Here is a 23,610-nt window from a genome sequence, read left to right on the forward strand (position 1 = left end):
ACACATAAAAATTAATGCAATTTAAAATCTTGAAATGAAAATAAGAAATTTGAAAGTAATTGCCGGTTTGATGTATTTTAAAAATGTACAGCCCATTTCTCATTACTGATAGGCCATTTTCTCGTCCAGCCGAATGAAGCTCTCCTCGTCTTGAAAGATTTGCAGCCCAATAGGTCTGACAAAGCGACTTGGCAAATACAAAAAAACTGGGCTAGCCATTTTCAGAAAGAAAAAAAAACTGATGGGCCGGTCGGTGGTAAACATAAAAGAGAAGGCTGTCTAGACATGCCAGAGTGCCCCGCACAGCCCAGTTGACACCCTGCTTCCGTCTCAAAAAAATTAGGTAAATGCCACAACAAATATGGCAATTCATAAAAATGCCACTGCAATTTCCAAACTTTGAAAAATGCCACTGCAATTTTTGCAAACTTTGGAAAACGCCACTGCAATTTGTAAACTTTGAAAAACGCCACTCCAGACTTCGAAAAATGCCCCTGGGGATGGCATGAAATGGCATTTTTCAAAGTTTGGAAATTGCAATGGCATTTCTTAGAAACACCAGATTTGGAGTGGCATTTATCAAATTAACCCAAAACAAAAATAACTGGGCGAGCTGCTGGGTCCCTGATGTCAGCCGCTCGTTGTGCAACTCCCTCGTTTATTGACTACGTTGACAATGGCATGGGACCCAGATGTCAGAAATCCATTACGAGGAGCCATTTTTTTATTGGATTGAAATAAGGAGGCACCTTGCTTGCGTACTGCCATGACCTTGGCGGGTCCCTGCTGTCATCTTCTCCACGTACAATCATCTCCTGGTTGTGTACGCGTCAACTTGGTAGGCCCACAAGTCAGCCTCTAAACCCGTGGAGGACAAATACAACCCATTTAAAAAAATAGCCCATTCCATATGTTCAAACGCAAAGTTCAACATTGAGAGCAAAGTAACTGGTCTGATCCACATATAGAGTACTGAACTTCCACGTTGACAACCATCATAGCCAAGTTAACTTCTACTTCCACTAATACTCTAGTAGCGTACAAGTACTAACTTACTCTTAGCTAACTAGACGATGCCGGCCGCCATCTGCGGTACACGCTAAACGCCGGCACCGACGTCCTCCGCCTCGCCTCGGACTTGCCAGAGGTGCGATAGGGCGCGTTGCTCACGCGCGTTGGCCCTTTCCATGCCGGCGTGGTCCACCAAAGCTCCGGCTTCTAAGCGGGAAACCCACTTGACGAGCTGGTAGTAAAAATCGGCGTCGCGAACGCGTGCGTGCCCGACAGCCTCCAGTGCTATTTGCCGGGCGCCGGCCTCCACGTAGTCGGCCCACGTGCGGGCGCTCTGCTCGCGACTCAGAGCGTCGGTGCGCTGCTGCTCCATGTCCCGCTGGCGGCGCAAATCGGTGATACGCTGCTCATCCGCCAAGTGGTCACGCTCCAACAACTCCTGCTCCTCCGCCAGGCGGTCGCGCTCCAACAACTCCTGCTCCTCCGCCAGGCGGTCGCGCTCCAACAATTCCTCGATCTCCGCATTGCCATCTAAAGACCGATAGAATGCCTCCTCCCTCCGTCTGCCTTCCGGTGAAAAACCGAACACTAGTTCCGACAGTGACCGCCTCCGGCCATGCCTATCGCGGACGAGCGGGGGCATGGCGGACGTGGCGAGAGCGAGGATAAGTGGCGAGCAACGTCGGGCCGGTGGGGGCTTTTGAGGATAGGGCGAGTTGGGTCATGGTGCCACCATAGAAGGCCGAGAAACAGTACTTATAAGCGGAAGGTAGCGCGACTGTCATCGGAATTCAATGCATAATGAAGCAGGCATGGCTTAGTGCGCCAGCTTGCCGTGGAAAACTAGAGAAACTAAAATTCTGACTGTGTCGTCCCGTCCCGTCCGTGCTGGGTCGCACGCCGGCCTTACGGTCAAACGAGTGCACTCGAATCATCTCCCTCCTTGTCAATAATGATTCCACGAATTTAAAAGGCCCGCAACAATTAAAGCGCATCTTTTTTCGCATCAGTTAGCTGCCTTAATTACGGCCGGCTGCATGCGGGCACTCAAAATCGCTCGCAGCCAGTACACGGAGCAGCATGCAACGAGTCGCAGCCGAGGGCATTAATTGATGAACTTTAGCTGGGAGATAAGGCATTTGCGAACGTTTTTGTTAGCAGTTTCTTCAGATTCGCATGGCATTTTCTTCAGAGCAGCTTTTCAGTTTCTTCAGAGGTAGGCATTTCTATTCAAAAAACTACCACTTCGGATGTTGCGTCGCAACTAAAACAGCCAGGAGCGCATTAGTAGGCTAGCTAGTGATCGATCGGTAACTTGTAAACACTGAGCGAACAGATATAAGGAACTGTTAATGCATCTCAATGATTCATAGATCATATGCAAATATGTAGCTCCAAAAGCAAAGATCAGCCACAACTAAAACCAACTAGTACGATTCCCATACATAAGATCAACATGTTAATGCATCTCAATGATTCACTGATCATATACAAATATGTAGCTCCAAAAGCAAAGTTCTAGAAAAAACATATGTTCTTCCTACTAACATGGATGCTTCTCTTGGCCAACATTCAGTACAGACTGAATGACAAATTTGTTTGTGAAGTCTACAATTCCTCTTGCAAACGTAAGTGGTTTCACCAACAGCTGGAACCATGGGAATGAACCACACATGATGGAGGAACATCCACTGCAATATGATTTGGTCTTCTCTTGATCACACGGCGAGACTATTTTCGGAATACAAACTTTAACTTAGGCAAAATGATGCCCATTGTATAATCAGACCAAAGCAATGAAGCACCTAGTGTTGGCCAATAAATAGTACAGTACTACTTTTCTGCAGTCCATGAAGTGACTATCCAATCTTTCTGTGTCTATTTTCAAATGGCACTGCATGCAGTGACTATACTATTCTCTTGTGCAGTTCAACCAAAATTGCGGTCACTTTGTGTGTTTGCTAAATAGCAACGGGCAGACAGCTCTGTCTGCACAAATATCAAGCAGCTAGTAAACATATACCCCACCTTGTATTTTCGGTTTAAACATGTCTCTTCCGCTTAGATCTGTCATGTTTTGCACTGGACAATTTGATACAGTCATGTTTTGCCCTGGACAATTTCATACTGAATTGATTTGCTTGTTCAGAGCAGAAATATATCGCCTATTCTTCATCAGACCAAGGATATCCATGTTCGCAGTGATGGAAGAGGTGAAATCGATACAACCGAAATTGAGCATCCAGTCATTGAATCATGTCCTGCACCTCCAATGTAGGTCCACCCTACCAATAAATTCACATGCAAACCACTAGTATTACTATCTAATGACAGTACAAAAAGAGTAGCAAGATAGTAGCAAACCATGTACCTTCTTAATGAACAGCTCGTAGTGCCACCAATTGGATATAAAGGTTTGGGAGAAAACATGCTCCTAATGTTGAACCAGTTGGACTTTTTGTGCAGTTCCACTAAACTCGAGCATCCCTGTTTGCATAGATATTGAAAGTGTGATTACTATAAAAGTGGCACTAGTTGAAGCATAGACTCACAAATATAAGCATTCCAATTTCTTAATGGGAAAAGGTAGCAAGACTGTTTCTAACCACCTTTTTGAAGGTATAAATAAGGCAACAGAGGCTGATGTCAGAAAGGCATATATAGTTCTTTCTGGAAGAATGATCGATTCCTGACCTTTCCTCTTCTTTTAAGCATATTTTGTGCAGTTCAACTAAAATAAAATGCCGTCACCGCCTTGACAATTCAGTGACACTGTACAAAAGGAAATGACTTAACATTACATCATGATGTCAGGTATGTAGTCGACAGGCATTAGAGACAAACTTACAGACCTCCTCCGATAACATAATGAACATTAATTTTAACAAAGGTGTGACTAGCTTTACCGGGATAATTTGAGTGAACTCTACACCCTCTGTTCCTTAATATAAGAGGTTTTTGCGGTTCAGTTTAAAGTACCAAAACGTCTACTAGTATTTAGAAAAACAGGTAGTAGTTTTCTTGAGCACATATCTGGGAAAGCTTGCCACCCTTTATTTATGTCCATACGCTAATGCAACACCATTCGAAATTTCGAATACTACAAATATACACTAACCCAGTGGCTAGTGCAACAGTAGAGTAGTTATTTTATTACAGGGTACAGTACAATGGTTTTACTGAACAGATTTCAATAAACTCTGGCACTGGAAGATTTCTATAAGAATTAACAATACATAATATAAAGGTAACACATTTCAGCATTGGTATACTAGCTGTGCATGAGCATTAAACCAAATACAAAAGTCTGAAGGTAACTAGCATTATCAACTAATGACAGTATAAAAAAATTGCAAACCATGTAGCTCCAAGGTAAATATCATTTTGAACTCGGGGGGACCTTAAAAATTGCTATCCCAATCTTGATAATCGATCAAACATAAAAACTTGATCGAACGAATCAAGAGAACAGCCGGAGGAGGAGGTGCCCACTCTTAACCTTTCCTCTTGTCTTCATAATTTTTTGTGCAGTTTAACCAAAATAAAATGACATCAGCGCCTTGGCATTTTGGTGACACTGTATAAAAAAATTAACTTATCTCATGAAAGTGAGGTATGTAATCTATAAGCATTAACAGTGCAAAAATCTGAAGGTAGTAACAAGTTTCATCGTTGGTATACTGGCTGTGCAACATCATTAGAACGCCTTAGTTGAAAAATCTTTAATACATCCACAATCAACAGCTAACCCTGAAATAATCTAGTGACATTAAATGGCATTGCTTAAATTTATCGCTGGCATTAGACTAAGTGCGGCATTAGTTAAATGTGGCATCACTTCAGCAGTAGCATTGCTTGACTTGACTGCTGGCGTTATACTAACAGCAAAAAAGTTAGACTAAGAGCATGCGAGGCCCATTCGGACAGTGGGCGCACCAGTACGATGTACCTCCACGGACGCATAGAGTGGTGAGGGAGGTATGGTTGCCCAGAGCAACAAATATCCAGGCAGCATATGTGGATTACGTCCCATTTTTGTTATGTTTAGCCACCTTTTTCCTATGTGAGGACAATAAACCGATCGACCTGGTCATTCTCTATTGCGTTGTCATGCCTTTCTACCCTTCTTCAACCAAGAGACACGAGACTCATTCCTTAGCTACTGATTTTCCCCTTCTCAACCTAGATGCGGGTTCAATGCCTACTCTCTTGGACAGTACAGTCTCCCTTCCTTTCCTTATTCAACCCAGACATGGATTAGTCTGCATGAAGTAGGGTTTCCTTTAATAGTGCAAATTAAGGTTTTCGTCTGCGTGACCAGCAGAGCAGAGGATAGCAAATTGGGAAGATGGTGGAGTGGAAAAAGATCCACATGCAGCGACATGGCAGATGGGGCAATAGAACAAGGGTATGGTTCGAAAGAGGTAGCATACCTGAGGGTCGGCGGGAAGTGGCTTCGCTCGTGGTCATCATCCTCCACATGCACTACGACAACGAGCTTGGGGACGGAGGCCATCCCGCGCGGGCGCTAGGTCTGACAGGACGGCCTTGTCGTCAGTGCGTGACCTCGCTCGCCGACGACGAGTGCGTCAACACTGCACGTCCTTTTCTTCCCCGGCGGATCTGTGACCACCGGTGAGGAGGGAGAGAGAGGCCGTCTTTTTTAGATCTGGAGAGAGGGTGATAGTGTGAGAAGCAAGTGGGCAGCCCTTAGCAAGAAAGCTCTGAAGCTCCAGCCTGTATATCTTTTTTATACTACTAGTACTAGAGGTGGAGTAGTGGTAGAGTAGTTTATATTTTCTCTGCAAACAGTACCAGTTAGTCGTGCTTCAAAACTGAACGACACGCCATTAAAAAAATAAAGTCGAGAAATAATGCGGCACCTCGGGCCAACGCGGCCAGATCGCATTTTGCACGAGAAATAACACACGATGTTTTGTTGACATGTGGTCCCGTTCCAACATGTCAGTGAGACGACGACGAGTCCTTTTGTACAATTTCCGAAAGGACGTGTAGGCCGGGGCGCCTCTTTGTGTGCTGTGGCAAACTGGCAACCATCCACCGACTCTTCGCCTTTCCCTCTCGATTTGGAACTGCTGTCGCACGCTCTTCCTCACTCCTCCATTTGCCTTCACCCTTCCTTCTGCCATTGTTCGATCGTCTTCTCCATGGAGGGAACAAGCCGGAAACGACCCCGTTATTCTTGCCCCGATCTGAAAGATGACGTGGTGGGGGAACTCATTGATCGGTGCGACGTCATCACCTCGGCTAGCATGGCAGGTTCGTTCAAGCCCATTCTCGAGTCAACTAATAACATCATTACAAGGAACCCAAGGGTCCAGGAGCGGTTTGATCTCCCTTATCTTCTTTGCTATAAGCCTGTTCGCATGGGCGCGGACGACGGAGGCCTCGCCTTGTGCAAGTTGATGCCGCTTGATAATGACACGTGTGATGTCAAGATGCCATCGCTTAAGGGTAAGTCCTGGGCTGGCACAAATGGATATTGGGTTGTTTATATTGGGTACAATTGCGAGTGGGAACTTGTGAATGTGTACACTCGTCAGCGGATTCCACTTCCAAAAATCTCCGAGTGCCCTGAGGTTGAGCACACAGATGATCTATGTACGTTCAAATACGATCATGGTGACTGTCGTCTACTGAAGATAGCAATTTGTCGAGTTCCCAGCCGCTCTTGGAATTACAAGAACTATCAAGTTGTTGCTATCTTCGACAAGCTTGTTGCCGTCCTTCGTGGTTCGACTGGATGGATATTGCTCAAAAATCAGTGAGAGGTCACGTCACCTTGTGTCCAGATCTGAGATGCCACGTGTACCAGATGAATGACTCCAAGTTCGACCACCGTGATGTTAGGTGCGAGCCCAGGAACACTGTTGGAGAGACCCCCCTCATAATTTTCCTACATTGGTCGTTTGATTCATAGGATAGAATGCTATAGGATTTTTTTTCCTATGTAATCATCTTTTAATTGGCAATCTAGCATCCACCCAACTTTTGTTTCACTTCCTTTGTTCCTACGAAGAGAGTACTTGCTCTAAATGATGTGCCGCTGCAAGAGCCGCCTATATTTATTAACCATGCTCTAAAAAGGTGGACCAGCTTTGGCTATAGTAGTACTGTACTAGGTTAGTAGGTGACCTTGCGCTTGGCTCTTCTCCTCTTCCAGAAGTCGAACAATAATGATGGTACTACAGTAGTACTTCTGGCAATCTGACACCAAATGAACTGCTGCACGTCCACCGCTTGTAAGCAAAAGTTTCTCCTCGTGCTGCGAGCCACCGCGCACGTGTTGGCGAGGGAGAAGGCGTAGTAAGCAAGCTTCTCGTCGTTCTGCGAGTTGACGGGACACACCAAAGTTATTTATTAGTACTCTTGGATTAAACTCGCTCTTCCTTGGACAAAACTATCCAATGATGGTGAAAGCCGATCCAGCTGCTGTTGACACAACGTTACTACCATTTATGAGAAGCAACTGTATCTATACGTCAGACATTTCGGTGGTTACCTACCCTGGTCGTGATATAGTAGGCCGCTTCAGCCTAGATGATCAGTCCTGCGTTGGCCTCGAGATTTACAATAGCTGGCCCTTCCCAGAGAATCACTTGTGGTTCAAAGCAAGCGTTTCCAACGCCGAGGATTGGTTGAGTTGAAGTTCATTTCATTGCTTGTTATTTGTTGTGTGATGAAAACTTTAGTATTTATAATCTATCCTCGTTGTTGTTGTGGGTTGATGACCTGTTCTATGTAATAAAATGATATGCCTGTGATAAACTTACTAAATTTATGAATGGCTATCGAGTCGCTTCTCTGAGTGGGTGCTGCGACGAGGCAAAAAAATATTTTCCGAATACATAATTGTACGTGCATTGCAACAGGTTATCGGATGAGGCTAATCAACAATAGTACACTATTTGTACTAGCTTCACATGCTGCACTATCTCTACGTCTACGTACGTAATACAACAATTTGTAAACTTGAGACCAGCCACCCATCCTCACAAAGAACACTTTTTAACCTAGCACAGACTGCAGGAAATTTGGCCACAGTGTGAGGTGGACCATATGTTAATGTGTTCGCTATACGTAACCAGCACCTCGAATCCTCGATACTACTACTATAAGTAGTACTAGGAGTAGTAGGGTGGCATGGGCCAGAACAAGCATTCACGTCCAGGAGTACGGCACACACCACCAGCACGACTTCCATCTGACACCATATTTCTTGGAGTCCGTGCTACAGCAATCTCTTCAACCTAGTCGTTTCTCTAACTCAGCCATCGCGCGGCGGGCGAGGTGGGGGTTTGCCGATAGTCAGTTTCCTCAACTGCGGTCCCACTTGTAAGGCCAACTCCAACGCACGACCCCAAACGGACCTCTGTTTTGCCCGGATTCTGTTCGTTTGGGTAGGGCAATGGGGTCGTGTCCGGGCCATTTCTCGGATGCGGTGGTCGTGCGCCGAACGCGCGACCGCATCCCGGCCGCGTACATTTTTCTTTGCAAACACATATCTTTTTTTCATCATTGATTTTTTGGTACATGGAAATACATCACCAAAATTTTGACTAGAAAAGCAAGACCAAAGAAAACAAGAACCACAAGAATACATTTTAGAAGATATCCAACTTCCATAGTTGCTCCTGTAAGTTGGATTAGTGCCTTCTCGATGCATTCATTGTTGATCTGCGGAGGCTCGATCTTGCGTGCTTCTTTCTTCTTCGAGTGTAAAGAAGTAGACGTGTCTAGCCTCTATTCTATCAACAAGTGCACTAGTCTCATCTCTAGCCTCTATGCTAGCTAAAAGTGCTAGAACATCTACTAAATTGTGCTCTATCAATATATCATTGTACTCTTCTTCCCAATACCAAAACTTGCATCCATTCTACACAATAAAATTTTAAGTTAGCACAACTAGTCTAATCCGAGAGCACAACCGAAGATTTGGTCGAGTTCTTCCTCCTTTTGCCGACACGTGGGACATCCAGCATCCAGGTCGTGTCATGCAAGAAAATAGAGTGGTAGGTGAAGCCACGTGATGTGCATCTTGGGTTAAACTGTAAATAGAATCTTACTACTCTTGAGTAACTCCAAAAGCGGCCACCGAAGATCTTTATTGGATTTGTTTTTCATCACCAGCACGTCGAGGTGAAAGATGTGCAGGTTCAGTGGGTCCTCTTGCGTTTTCACTGACATGTGGGACCGCATATGAGCAAACAGACGATGGGCTCCGCGCGTCTGCTGGCTGGCTGAGAAGAGAGATAGAGGAGGGCCGAGCACGGACTCCAGGAAATTTGTTCTACGTACTCGATATAGTGGAGTAACCAGCACCTCGATATAGTGGGGTGGCATGGGCCATAACTAGCATTCATGTCTAGCAGTACGGCACACGCCACCCACACGAGTCCCATCCGACACCAATTTTCTTGGAGTCCGTGCTAGCTACAGCCATCTCTTCTCCCTCCTGTTTTCTCAGCCATCGCGCGGTGGGCGGGGTGGGGGTTTGCCGATAGTCGGTTTGCTCAACTGCGGTCCCACTTGTAAGTGAAAATGCAACACAGCACGCATTCCCCCTTGAGCGGCGTGCCGGACAAACCGTGTGGGGGTGCGACGCGAACACGGAAGGCTTTTCCTTTTGAACTTGTAACTTGTAAAATTTGGTTCTGCTCCATGGGGCGACCGATAGATAGAAATAACGATTTTCCCTAGAGTAATGAGAAGTTTGGTTCTGGCACGGTTCATGCATGGAGTATGTAGGAAAATTATGAAGTTGATGCGAAAGGTAAGATAATTACTAGTAGTACCATATACTACTACATGGATTTGACGGAAAGATAAAGATACATACGGATCCATCAACGACATCCTCACGCCCTAGTGCACCGGGTCACCAACCGACGTGTGAGGAGCAGCGGCGTTGGCGGCAAGCTCAACGTGCTTCTAAACAATGCCGTCCAAGGTTGCCCTGCGGTCCAAGAAGGCCAGTGTCCTATCGTCCTCCTCTTGCATGTAGTAGGCCTTGTGGACGATTTGCGCGTAGACGTGGGTGATTATGTCAATGGTGTCTTGCTGCGCCAGGCGCTGCGCGGCGAGCGCGACCTCGAGGTGGACATTCTCCGGCGCGACGGCGGGCAGTCGCAGGGCCACCAGTGCGTCGAAGAGGTTGTCACCATAGAGGCTGTTGAGGGTGGCAGGCATCGCAGAGCCTGGGCGCGTGGGCTGGAGGCGTACGTCAAGGTCGTCCGCGAGCTTCTTGACGACGGTGAACTTGTCGAGGAAGCCGACGAGGACCTCGTCGAACAAGGAGACGAAGCTGTCGTCCAAGCGGCCCCTCGCCCTGGCGGCCTCAAGCACTACCTGGAGACATTCCTCGGTGCCAGGATGCAGGCCGGCGTCGTGGACCATCTGGCACAGCCGGCTGATGCTCGCGCTCATCGCCTCCATGGGTCTAGCTTCTAGTCAACTGATCTTGCGATTGGAGTGATCACTCTTGCCCTTAGGTGCGTAGGTGCGTAGGATTTCGTAGATTGGACTGGCGGGAGCCTTTATATGAGAAGTGCAGACTGCGTTGAATTCACGTGCGTGTTGGCCATCTACTCCTCGCCCCTCTACTGCACCTGCCTTTGGCTGTATGACAGGTTGGCCAGCCACCCGTTGGACCCACGTGTCATACACCCAAAGGCAGGTGCAGTAAGTCAATGAAGCTGCGTCCCCCTCCGTGCCCGTGCATGCTTTCAATGACTTGAGACTACCAAACATCACATGCGGTGGTTAGTTCATTGCATGTAATCCTATTAAGTAGCAAAAAGACATTAAGTTACCTCGCCGATAGGAATAAAACAATACACCATGTATTTATTTACAGAGGGAGTATAGCCAGCATCCGGTTAGTATATGAAGTTGCCACATCACATAGAGCCAACCTAATATTGGAGTATGCTAGCCCTCCACCGGCGCGCCGCTTCAAATGGCGGAGGAAGTGAGAGGTCGCGTCACCTTGTGTCCAGATCTGAGATGCCACGTGTACCAGATGAATGACTCCAAGTTCGACCACCGTGATGCTAGGTGCGAGCCAAGGAACACTGTTGGAGAGACCCCCCTCATAATTTTCCTACATTGTCGACGACGAGGTGCCTATGGTGACTTCGTAAATTTCAAGATGATAGTGTCGTGCGTGTGTGCGTTCATAGGGGTGAGTGTATGCGCGTGTATATGAGCGCTTGCGTCTGTACTGTGTAAAAAAACGTAAATGCGTGTCAAAAAGAGACTAGTCAGTATACTCAATATTGTGCACCTCGGAGAGGAAAACGATAGAACTAGTACGTATTTATTTACGGTGCAGATTCACTCATTTTGCTCCATATGTACTCCGTCTCGGTGTAGTCTAGTCACTTGTTGAAATCTCTAGAAGGGCAAATACTCCTTTCTGGTTTACAGGGCTATACTAGCAAGTAGTTGTACGTACTAGTACAATAGTGGGCTCACATAGCAATTTTGTCTCATGCAAGAGCCTGGCTATATGCGTGCTCCAATGTTCGCAACTGCAACGTTCGGTTTGCGCTTGGCTCTTCGCCTCTTCGAGAAGACGAACAATGATGTTACTACTACTGCTTCTACAGTGTCGAATCCACTGCTGCATGTCCGTCCACCGCGAGCGGGACGGATAGCTTGTTGTAGAAGTACTACTAAGCAAAAGCATGTCCTCGTTTGCGAGCAACCGCGCGCATGGGTGAGGGAGAAGGCGTGTAGTAAAATCAAGCTTCTCCTCGTTGTACGAGTTGACGCGACACATCATAGCACTGGCCCCACATGCTTGCCTCTAAACTTGGCTGAAAGACCCGCAGTGTACAATATATTTGCTGCAACCTCTAACATTTACCCACCACAAATTAAATATATGTGGCCGTATGCATCGTTCTGATGCAGAGGCCGGGGAGTCCCCCCTTTTCGAAAAAAACAAATTAAAATATATATTCCTGTCTTGACCAGATGAGCGTGCAAACTACAATCACCAGGGTGTCAGGTAGGGCCAGAAGACTATTTTAATTTTTTTAAACTTCGAGACGGCCACATAGCATGGAGCCGACCCCAACGATTTTAAGCTTACAGGCACGGTACACGCTATCCTAGACTACTCTACACATGAAACTGCCACACGAGCGTCCGGGCTGCGCTTGGCTCTTCGCCTCTTCGGGAAGTCGAACAATGATGGAGTACTACTGCACTGGAGGAGTACTACAGTACGCTTCTGGCCATCTGACACCGATTGAACTGCTGCATGTCCACCGCGTGCGGGAGGGAGAGCGTGTAGCGAAAGCTTCTCCTAGTCTTGCCAGCCACCACGCTCATGGGCGAGGGAGGGACGCTCCTGCCTTTGCGTGTATGACAGGTGGGCCCGACAGGTGTGTGGCCAACCTGTCATACAGCCAAAGGCAGGTGCAGTTAAGTCCGCGAGGGAGAGGATAATCAAACTTCTCGTTGATGTACGAGTTGACGCGACACATCAAAGCACTGCACTCGATATATTTCAATAATTTGCGTTTACCGATGCATTAATTACAACGCATGCATGCATGCCGTGACTCTCCTTTTGATACTTGCATGTGTTGATTTAATGCACCTTGAAGTAGTATAAAATATGTGACGGTAAAGCTTTGTAATACCCCGGCCCAAGTCGAGAGATGGTTGTGCACGAGGAGGGCGAGATCATGCAGACCGAACAGGACCCGACGATGGAGCTCTCTAAGGTCTCGATGGACCTCACCGTGCTCCACTGCCCCTTGTGCCTCCGCCCCTTGAATTGTGGTTTCTCAACGAGTTGTGCTGAACTTCTTGTGAATTGTGGTGGTTTTCAGTAATGAAAATCGGAAGGGGCAAGCCCTTCTTTGGTCAAAAAAAATTGTCCTTATATATTCATCAGTCTTGCTATAAGTCGCAGTAGATGCTATATAGGTCCGTCGGATCTTACATCAAGATCCGTGCTTTCAGATTTTCTTTTTTCTCTCTTAAATCTCAGTCGAGTGAGACATAGCCACGCCATTAAACAGAGGCTCGGGCGCCATTAATGGAGACCTTGGGAGAGAGGTGGACGGCAGATGGAGGTCAAAGGGCTCTCCTCCCGATAAGCACGCGCAGGGGTCTGATCGCACGCCTCTCGTACTCAAATAGCTACCCTGCACGGCGCCTCCTAGCTAATAAAAAATGGGGACGCGTGGCGGCACGTAAATGGTACTAGTAAGTAGAACGCCCACGGTTTCAATAATACTTGTGTTTCCGATTGTAACGTGACATCACTTGTTCCAAAATGACTTTGTTGATTGTTAATGTGTGCGCCTTCACAAATCGGACTGCAAATTTACCACAGCATGTTGGTGCCATGTCATGGCACCAAGCCAAGTTTCATTATTTTCATGCGTGTTTTGGATTTACAGGAATTAAAAAACTAAGTTTCTCAATGTTTCCAACCCAGCCACGACGCCCAGAATTTTGAATTTCATTCCCATTTCTTGCATGGAACCTAGAAATTTACCCGAGGACACACATGTGATTTTTCAACCAACTTTGGTGCACTGGAACATGTGCTTGTATTTCAAATTTGAATTATGCACACAAAGATGCACGTTCCCTCCCAGAACCACGAGCCTTCTTGAGAGAAGCTCCGATTTGCAAGAAGCTTATACCGAAATTTGTTCCTATCCGGCCAATTTTTTTACCACGACATGGTACTACCATGACATGACACCATGCCAAGTTTCATGATTTTAAAACCAAGTTTCTCAATGTTCTCGACCGAGCCACGATGCCCAGATGTTTGAATTTTATTCTCATTTTTTGCATGGGACCTACTCCCTCCTTCCATCTATATAGGGCCTAATGTGTTTTTCAAGACAACCTTTGACTATTGGCAAGATTAATAGCACATGAGATGTATACTCTGAAAATTATTTGGAAGCTCCTTTGACATACAAATTTGAAGGTATGCTTTGTGTAAGTTGCATGTCATATATTATTGCTCTAACGTTTGGTCAAAGTTAGCCTCGAAAAACGCATTAGGACCTATATAGATGGAAGGAGGGAGTAGAAATTCACCCGAGGACACAAATGTGATTTTTCAACCAACTTTGGTGCACGGGAGCATGTGCTTGTAGTTCAAATTTGAATTATGCACATTAAATGACCAAAAACTCAATTAATGTGTAAATAAGGCCAAACGAAGCCGGAATAATTCCAAAATTTAACAGGGCACTCATGTAGTTGTATGTTGCCTTTGTAAATAAACTCAAGGGGGACAACGTATATCGTTTCGCACTCAAAGGTGGCACGTTCCCTCTCAGAACCACGAGCCTTCTTGAGAGAAGCTTCGGTTTGCAAGAAGCTTATACCAAAATCTGTTCCTATTCAGCCAATTTTTTTTACCACAACATGGTAGTACCATGACATGACATCCATGCCAAGTTTCATGATTTTCAGACGTGTTTTGGATTTACAAGAATTTTAAAACCAAGTTTCTCAATGTTCTCGGCCGAGCCACGATGCCTAGATGTTTTAATTTTATTCTCATTTCTTGCATGGGACCTAGAAATTCACCCGAGGGCACAAATGTGAATTTCGAACCAACTTTGGTGCACAAGAGCATGTGCTTGTAGTTCAAATTTGACTTATGCACATTAAATGACCAGAAACTCAATTAATGTATAAAAAACGACAAACGAACCCAGAATAATTCCAAAATTTAACAAGACAGTAATGTAGTTCTATGTTGCCTTTGTTAAGAAACTCAACCGGGGGGGGCAGCGTATATCGTTTCACTCTCAAAGGTGGCACTTTCCCTCTTAGAACCACAAGCTTCCAAATCGGCCCAATTTTTTACCACAACATGTTAGTGCCATGACATGACACCATGCCAAGTTTCATGATTTCCAGGCGAGTTTTGGATTTACATGAATTTAAAATCAAAGTTTCTCGATGTTCTTGGCCGAGTCATGACGCCCAGATGTTTGAATTTCATTCTCATTTCTTCCATGGGACCTAGAAATTCAACCAAGGACACACATGTGATTTTTCAACCCACTTTGGTGCACCGGAGCATGTGCATGCAATTCATATTTAGATTATGCACATTAAAAGTCCAGAAACTCAATTAATGTATAAAATGGCCAAATGAACCCAAAATAATTCCAAAATTTAACAGGGCACTCATATAGTTCTATGTTGCCTCTGTAAATAAAATCAGGGGGAGGCAGCGTATATCGTTTCGCACACAAAGGTGACACGTTCCCTCTCGGAACCACGAGGCTTGTTGAGAGAATCTCCGGTTTTGCCAGAGGCTTATACCAAAACTTGTCCCAATTCAGCCAAAAATTATACGTATGAAAACAGGGTTTAGATTATCCCAAACATCTCGCTACCTAGACCAATAATGTACTATGATTTGAATTCAACATAAAATGGATACAAATATTTGAATTGGAGAGCGTATGGTACATGTAGTTCATAGTGAAATATGATTACTGCTATATGTATGTTTTTTGTTATCAAGATAATATTTAAATTATTGTATAACTACAAATAAGGAAAATTGATTCAAATTTAGTCCATATGGTAGACGACAATATATATGTTCACATGGTGGAGTAAAATGTTCATATATGATGGAAGATCAAAATTTACGACTACATCAATTATAAACCGCAAGGTCACCTAACGATATATTTGAATTCAACATAACATGGATTCAAAAATTGAAATTCGAGATCATGGCATCTGTAATCATATAAAAAGGGACATTACTCTTTCTTTGGTGGGAATTGATTTGTTTTTTGTTGTTGTTGAGGGAAGTGCGAATCGATTTGGTACTGTGCAGGGTAATCTTGTTCTCCCAATTTTTTTACATTTTTCTTGTAGTTTTTCAATGGCATCTATAGCAATATAGTAAAAGGGGACATGACTCTCTTGCGTCTTGTATGAATTGTTTTTTTACACGTTAAGTTTGTTCTGCCGAACAAGGAATCCGCACCTTGTTATTCCGAAATTTTCAAGCTCGAGTATCTTTTGTCTCACCTGCTTTGAAACTCCCGCTTCTTCAACCCGCGCCGCGCCTTGTTATCCCGAAATTTGGACGCGCGCGAGAACTCCCTCCTCATCCAAAATCGCTCCCGCAGCCCAGACATGCGAAATCCCCCTTCTACCCCTCAGCCGGAAATGAAGCTCCACGTCGCGGTGTCAAAACCGGTGGGGGTACGCTGGAACTTACCCTACATTTCGGACAAGCGTGTCCCTAAGCTTGGCTCCCCCCTCCCCCTTCGCCCCCCATTCGTACACCGAGGCCGCCAAAACCCGCAAAACCCCACGCTCCTCCGTCGGCCTCCTGACCGCCGCCCAGCCGGAGACTCTTCCCCGACTACGTCATCCACCGCAACAGCTCGCCGTCCCTCATCCACCGCACCGGATGAGGATCCGTTGTCGATCTCGTCGTCCCGTCGGATCAGCTGCCCCATCCTCCACCTCCAAGGAGTTGCCCCGACGTTCGCCTCGTCTATCGCGCCACCTCAATCCCCACAGTGCCGTCTTGACCTGCCCCACCGGAACCGCAGCACCCTCACCAATTCCTCCGATGAAGCCGAGGCCAACTCGGCGCCACCAAGGAGGTTCTGCACTCACCGCTGCATTTTATCTTTTATTCGATCTCACGGGGCTGCCGGTGCTCTATACCGAGCAGACATGGCATGTCTCCATCGACGGCGCCATCGCCGGCCACATCATCCACGGCGTCTCTCCCCCATGTCGTTGCTTCCTCGGCGGCGACTTCCACAACGGCACTAGCTGCAGCTGCTCCGGCTCTCGCTCGCGCTGCGGCTCTGTTCTTGCTGTCGGTCGCGCTGCTGCACTGCTCCTACTTTCGTTCGTGCTGCTGCTCTGCTCTTGCTCTCGCTTGCGCTGCTGCTGCTGCTGCACGACCTCCGGCAGCTACAGGAGTTGCTGCTTTAGCACTCGGTCGCGATGCTACTGCATGACTTGCTCTCTGCTAGTGCATTCCCTGTTCGAGCGTCTGCTGATTTAGATCACTGCTTCTCTGCTACTAGTGCTCGAACGCCCTAAACATCTATTGCAATGCTCTGTTACTAGTTCAATCAGTTTCGACAGTAAAATTCAGTTTCAACTGTGAACTTCATTTTCTTCAGTTAAGTTCAGAGTGAACAATACTTACAGCATCTGTCGGAGCGGCCGTGGCGCGGCTGATGCGTTTTACATCTACTCCCTCCGTTCCGAAATATTTGTCTTTCTAACATTTCAAATGGACTACAACATACGGATGCATGTAGACACATTTTAGAGTGTAGATTCACTCACTTTGCTTCGTATGTAGTCACTTGTTGAAATATCTAGAAAGACAAATATTTAGGAACGGAGGGAGTAGCACTTTTTGGTGATGTATTTTACATCATCTATTGCAGATGATATTAGGGTCCCACTTCAGATTAACGTTGTCTGTCTTGTCATGCTTCAGCCTCGTCGCCGTACACCTTAGCGGAGCTGCTCCAACGACGGAACCGTCCATCACAGCGGAGCAGTACCCTCGGCGCCGTTTCCAGAGGCCTCGGATCTTCTTCCCCACCTCCGACAGTCACACCAGCATCATCACCATCCTCCACGTCCAACCCAATGATGTTGAGGTCCACAAGGCTATGCCAAAGAGGTTGTACACTCGTCGCATCACTTTGTTTCTCCATTCCTCTGTTCTTCCAATTCATGTGAGCCAAACAAGTAGGTTGACTGAAATCCTATGTTTCCAAATGCTCTATTTTGCACGTGCATTCCAATCCTATTCCTGTGTTGAGTGAAGACTCGCGACCCTACTGTATCTCACTGATCATCTGAAAATCCGGCAACATGATAAGTTGCAGCCACAAAGGGTCAATACATTGAATGTATTGGCAAATCACACAATATGATATAGCAAACCTACATCCACAAAGCAATGTATGACAAATAAAACACACAAGTTAGTTTGGAGAAGAATGTCTTCACCTACCTCCACTACGTGAACTCACAACCGTCTCTAATTTACTCGCCCAAGATAACCCAAAGATTCTAAATAAACATGACAAGAACTTCAGAAGTATGTCTCAAGTGCGCTCTGTCAGTGGCGCATTCTCTAGGAACAATAGAGCGCTCTGCCAAGGACGCATTCACCTGATTTAAGTTCCGAAAACTATACCTCGCCTCAAGTGCGCTCTGTCAATGGCGCATTCTCTAGGGACAATAGAGCGCTCTGCCAGTGACACATTCACCTAGTTAATAATCCCGAGCCTACGGCTATAAACACTCACCACTTTCATGGATCACTCGACACATGCCCACGTCTATCATAGCAAGTTGATCACACCATCACATAATACAATCAATATCAGAGTATGACAACACAGGACATACATATCAAACCAAGCACATGTCATAGCATAAAAATCACACATGCATAGCAGAATATAGGATGAGAAAAATCAAAAGTGCAAACTTGCCTTGAAAGGTGCTGAAGTACTCTAACACTTAATTCTGATCCGCTTCGCACTCCGGACAATCTATACGATTAACGAAGGCACCGATAAATAAACCGTACTCCCATAACACCACAATAAAGTAAACAGCAACGAATTCAAATAAAAACTTAATTAACAGACCTTAACAGTAGGTATATATCATCTACATGCTGGCAGGATCACAATGCAAAAAGAATCAACTGATTTGAATAAACGTTTTGAAAGATATGGTCTCCGGAATTTGAATTCAAATTTGAGCTGTTCAAAAATGTGAAATTTTGATTCTACAATATTCTCCTGGTCTCTACGAGTACACAGGAAAAAGAATCGATGAATTTGGAGTTACGGATCTCAAGATATACCTAAATGCAAATTTCATACGAAATCTGCAATGAAAAATTATGCCATAATAGCGTTCTGCGAAGAACTGCCGCAGATGCTGTGGATGCGCCACGTGGCACCCGGTGATTGGTGGGAAGCTGTTCGCTGCAAGGTCTAAACGGCGAACGGCCACAACTTAAAGGAAAACGTTTCAAAGAAGAAAAAACAAAACAGCAGAGATCTAATCGTAGCCGTCCAACGGAGATCGAACTCATGGGGGCGACTCACCGGAGAACAGAGGAGCTGCGCGCCGGACTTGAAGAAGAAGGGCTCGAGCAGCTCGGTGATGAAGCGGGCGACGGCTACAGAGGCCCTCTGGCTACGTAGAAATCACCAACGGGGTCAGAACGCCACAGAGATGAATTAGGTGACCTCGGAGACGATTGGGGCTTCCTCCTGTGGTGACAATGACCGGCTGGAGCGGAGCTGCCTCCATGAAGCTTCGGGCTGAGGTCCTAGGGCTCGATGTGGTGTCTCCCTGCGTAGAATAAGAGATGGGGGAGGTAGAGGAGACCAAGGCGAATCTAACCATAGGGGAAGGAGGTGTTGGGAACCTACAAACGCGACGGAATCAACCGGCGGAAAGCTTCTGCGGCGGCGGACTCCGGCGAGATCCGGGCGAGGCGAAACGGGCACGGAAGGCGGCGGTTTGGCCAAAAATCGGGCGAGGAGGGGTTTGGGATCTTAGATCAGATACCGTGGCCTACGGGTCAAGAATCGATCGATTCGATCCGGTTGTGGTTCAGTGAGCAACAGTGCTCGGGAAGAACACGGCGCTGCGGGCAAGATGACATGCGGGCCAGGCGGTCAGCGCCAGAGAGGTGAAAGAGGAAAAAAAACAAAAAGGCTGTGGAGTGGGCTGCGGCTGTGCGGGGAAAGAATGGGCCGGCCTGCTTGTTGGGCTGCGCGCGCGGGCGAGGAAAAGGAGCTGGGCTGCAGCTGTGCTGCCCGACGGCACTGTGCACGCGTGTGCGGTTTCTTTTTTTTAAACCTCTGCTACAGAAGTAACAGTATAGCTAAGCAAATCTAAAACAAAATAAAATTACCAGAACACATAGTAAGACATTACTGCTACTTTACAAAATAGTGAACATTTTTAAAACACGAATTCACAAGAAACAATATTTTGCAATACAAGCATATAAAGAGTATGATAACAACTATAAAATAATTTTGAGTTACTACCAAGCCAAAATAATTTAGGTAGACACCAGAATATACTCTTAGCATTTTCCAAATATAATTAATAGGAAAGAAGTCATATTATCTCCACTCCAAATATATTGCCTTGAGTTGGAAAACACTTTAAATATTTAGAAAATTTAAATAAGCATAGAAATCTTGATGAAAAGTAATGATCCTATTAACAATCCAAATTTGAAAATTTGGGATGTTACAATTTCAGTTTAAGTTGTATAAACAGTTATGTTCTCATGTGATGCACATTACAAGTGCTGCCAATGCTGTGTAGTTTCTCACACTTATATTCTGTCTATGCTGCCGTGTCTTAAAAATATATGAGTTGAACTGTGCCTCTATCTTGATTAGGGAACATAAACTAGAATGATATGGACAATACAGTGACCATAGTACATAGATATATGTTTGTTTCATGCTGTTATCCTGTCCACCTTACTACTGAACCGGTTTACCAAAATGAGTTTCGTATACTACAAGCTAAACCTGTGATGTGTCTGCTTGTTTCTCTTGTAGTATGCAAACAGAATATTGGAGAAGAGCACCCCACTATGAAATGGTAGAGAAAGTAATGCAGATAAGGTTCAAGATAGTGAGACAACCCTGTTGGTCTCCAAGAAAGGTGATAAAAACGATCTTGTAGACAGTGAGAAAACCCCACAGTCCTGCGTTGATGTAGTGTTCGAGTTACTGGCCAGTACCGCTGGCACAAGCTCTTCGAACTCGCTCCCTGAATCACTTCGGCTTCTTTAGTCTCAGCTACAAGCTGAAAGGCATCAGTCAGCTGTTCTGCGGCAAGAAGCCGAAGGACTGAGGAAGTCCCTGCAGAATTCAGATGCGTACTTTCTTGTGCAACAGCAAGCGCGGTAGGATTTAAGCGCCAAATAAGAGAAAATTAATAAGATTGCTAAGCATCTTGCCAGCATTATGGGTACCCAGGATATTGTTTCTTGAACTCTTCTGAAGTGGTTTCAGTTCTGGACTTGTTTTGCTGCGGCGTTTATATGCTGCTTTGTTCCCTATATTTGCACTGGTGGCGAATTTTGATGCCCAGTGGATGTAATATGTGTAATAGCCGTGATAGCCTAGCATAAGTTGCTTGCTTATTTATTTCCTTGTTGTCTTGTTTATTTGTTTGCTTGTAGTCAGTGCAGTTCTTTTTCCGCGGTTTGCTAGTGCCTGCAATAACCTATTTTTTAAAACTAGGCCACAATAACCATGGGCTAATATTTACTGTAGTGACACTGGGCCTCCTACAGGCCGTAGAAACAGTGGGCCTTCTACGGGCCGTAGAAACAGTAGGCCTTCCACGGGCCATAGAAGCAATGGGCCTTCTACGGGCCGTAGAAACAATGGGCCTTCTACGGGCCGTATCATCAATGGGCCTTATACGGGCCGTATGATCGATTGGCCAAACATGGGCCAATAGCAGGCCGCATTATGGCCTTAAACGGGCTAGAGTTGGAATCGTCCGTTCATCGGCCGACCATAACGGGCCATCGTTAATAGGCCATATTTGATGACGCTATGAAAACGGCCCAACGTATTGACGGACCACAAACGGGCCGACTGTAACCACGGGCTGAATTTGGCCCACAAGCAGAAAATGACAGTAACGGGCCGTAAGTAAACGAATGCTGGAAATGAGCCCAAGAATAAATGGGCTCTGAGAAGGCCAAAAGATAACATGGGTTGCAAACGGCCCAACGGAATAACGGGCCGTTAATGGGTATAAAGTGATACACTGTTCATTACGGGCCAGTTTCACGGGCCATTAATGGGTGTAAAGTGATACACTGTTCATTACGGGCCAGTTTCACCACGGGTCGTTAATAGGCCAGGAGTTACATAGGGCCTCATATGGGCCGAAAGACGTCATGGGCCATACATGGGCCAGAAGTGAAAATGGGCTGGAATCATATTGGATGGCCCAGATGACGCTACTGGGCCTAATTCGGATAGGGCGTAACGGGCCTTGGGTTAGCGGGCTGTAAATGGGCTATATGCGAACAGGCCGTTAACAGGCTTTCCATGGGCCGGCCCGCCACCTTTTGACCAAGTCAAACGGGCCGGCCTTTTCACAGGAATGGGCCTCTGTTGGGCCGTGCCACGTGCCGACATATCATAGGCGCCTTCTGTCCAATGAGTGGATGACATCTGTCCCAACGATGAGCCGACACGTGTTTCCTCCAGCCAATGATGATTTTACACGTGGAAAATCCCCATTGGTCGGGGCTGTTAACGGGTTATCGGATCCAAAACCCGACCCGATAGCTTAACGGCGTTCCGTTACGGTGGATGCCACGTGTCGGTCACCCTTGATGAAAGCACTTCTGTGACGCGCGATTTATCATCATGGAAGTGGACACTTCCGTGATGATAATTTTGGTATTGTCATGGAACACTTCTACGACAGCACAGGTATGACTATCTTGATTCTGTCATAAATTTGTCACGGATGTACATGCATGACAAAAAACGCGACCTACTGTGACAAACACGTATCATCACGGAAGTGTATTTTTTTGTAGTGCATACTCCGCAATATCCTCATTCCGGTCCACCAGAAGCTATCCTTCAAATCCAGATACATCTTGGTATTTTCTGGGTGAATTGAATATGGCGAATCATGGGCCTCCCGCAAAATTAGCTTCCTGATCTCCTGATCATTTGGCACATATACGCGGTCCTCAAACCATAAGGTATCGTGCTCATCCTCACGAAATCCCTTGGCCTTTCCTTTGCTCATCCTTTCCTTTATCTCGGCTATCTCCTTATCCGTCTTCTGAGCTTCTCTGATCTTATCCATCAAAGTAGATTGAATCTCCAATGCTGCTACATAGCCTCTCGGAATTATCTCCAAACATAGCTCGCGAAAATCCTCTGCTAACTCCTTGGGTAACTCTCTAGTCATGATTGTATTGACATGACTCTTGCGGCTCAACGCATCGGCTACTACGTTAGCCTTTCCGGGATGATAATGCAACTTCATATCATAATCCTTAATGAGTTCCAACCATCTCCTCTGCCTGAGATTCAACTCCTTCTGCGTGAAGATATACTTCAAACTCTTGTGATCCGTGTATACCTCACAATGGTTTCCGATGAGAAAATGTCTCCAAGTCTTCAACACATGCACTACGGCTGCTAATTCCAAATCATGGGTAGAGTAGTTCAACTCATGGGGTTTAACCTATCGTGAGGCATATGAAACAACTCTTCCCTCCTGCATAAGTACGGCTCCATGTCCCCGACGAGAAGCGTCGCAATACACTTCATAATCCTTGCGTTGATCTGGCAGAATCAACACTAGTGATGTAACCAAGCGTTTCTTCAACTCCTGAAAACTGGCCTCACATTCCTCAGTCCATTTGAACTTGGTGTCCTTCTTTAACAACTCCGTCATAGGCTTCGCAATCTTCGAGAAATTCTCAATGAACCTCCGGTAGTATCCTGCGAGTCCAAGAAAACT

The sequence above is a fragment of the Triticum aestivum genome, chromosome 3D (genome assembly GCF_018294505.1).
Source record: "Triticum aestivum cultivar Chinese Spring chromosome 3D, IWGSC CS RefSeq v2.1, whole genome shotgun sequence".
Lineage (NCBI taxonomy): Eukaryota > Viridiplantae > Streptophyta > Magnoliopsida > Poales > Poaceae > Triticum > Triticum aestivum.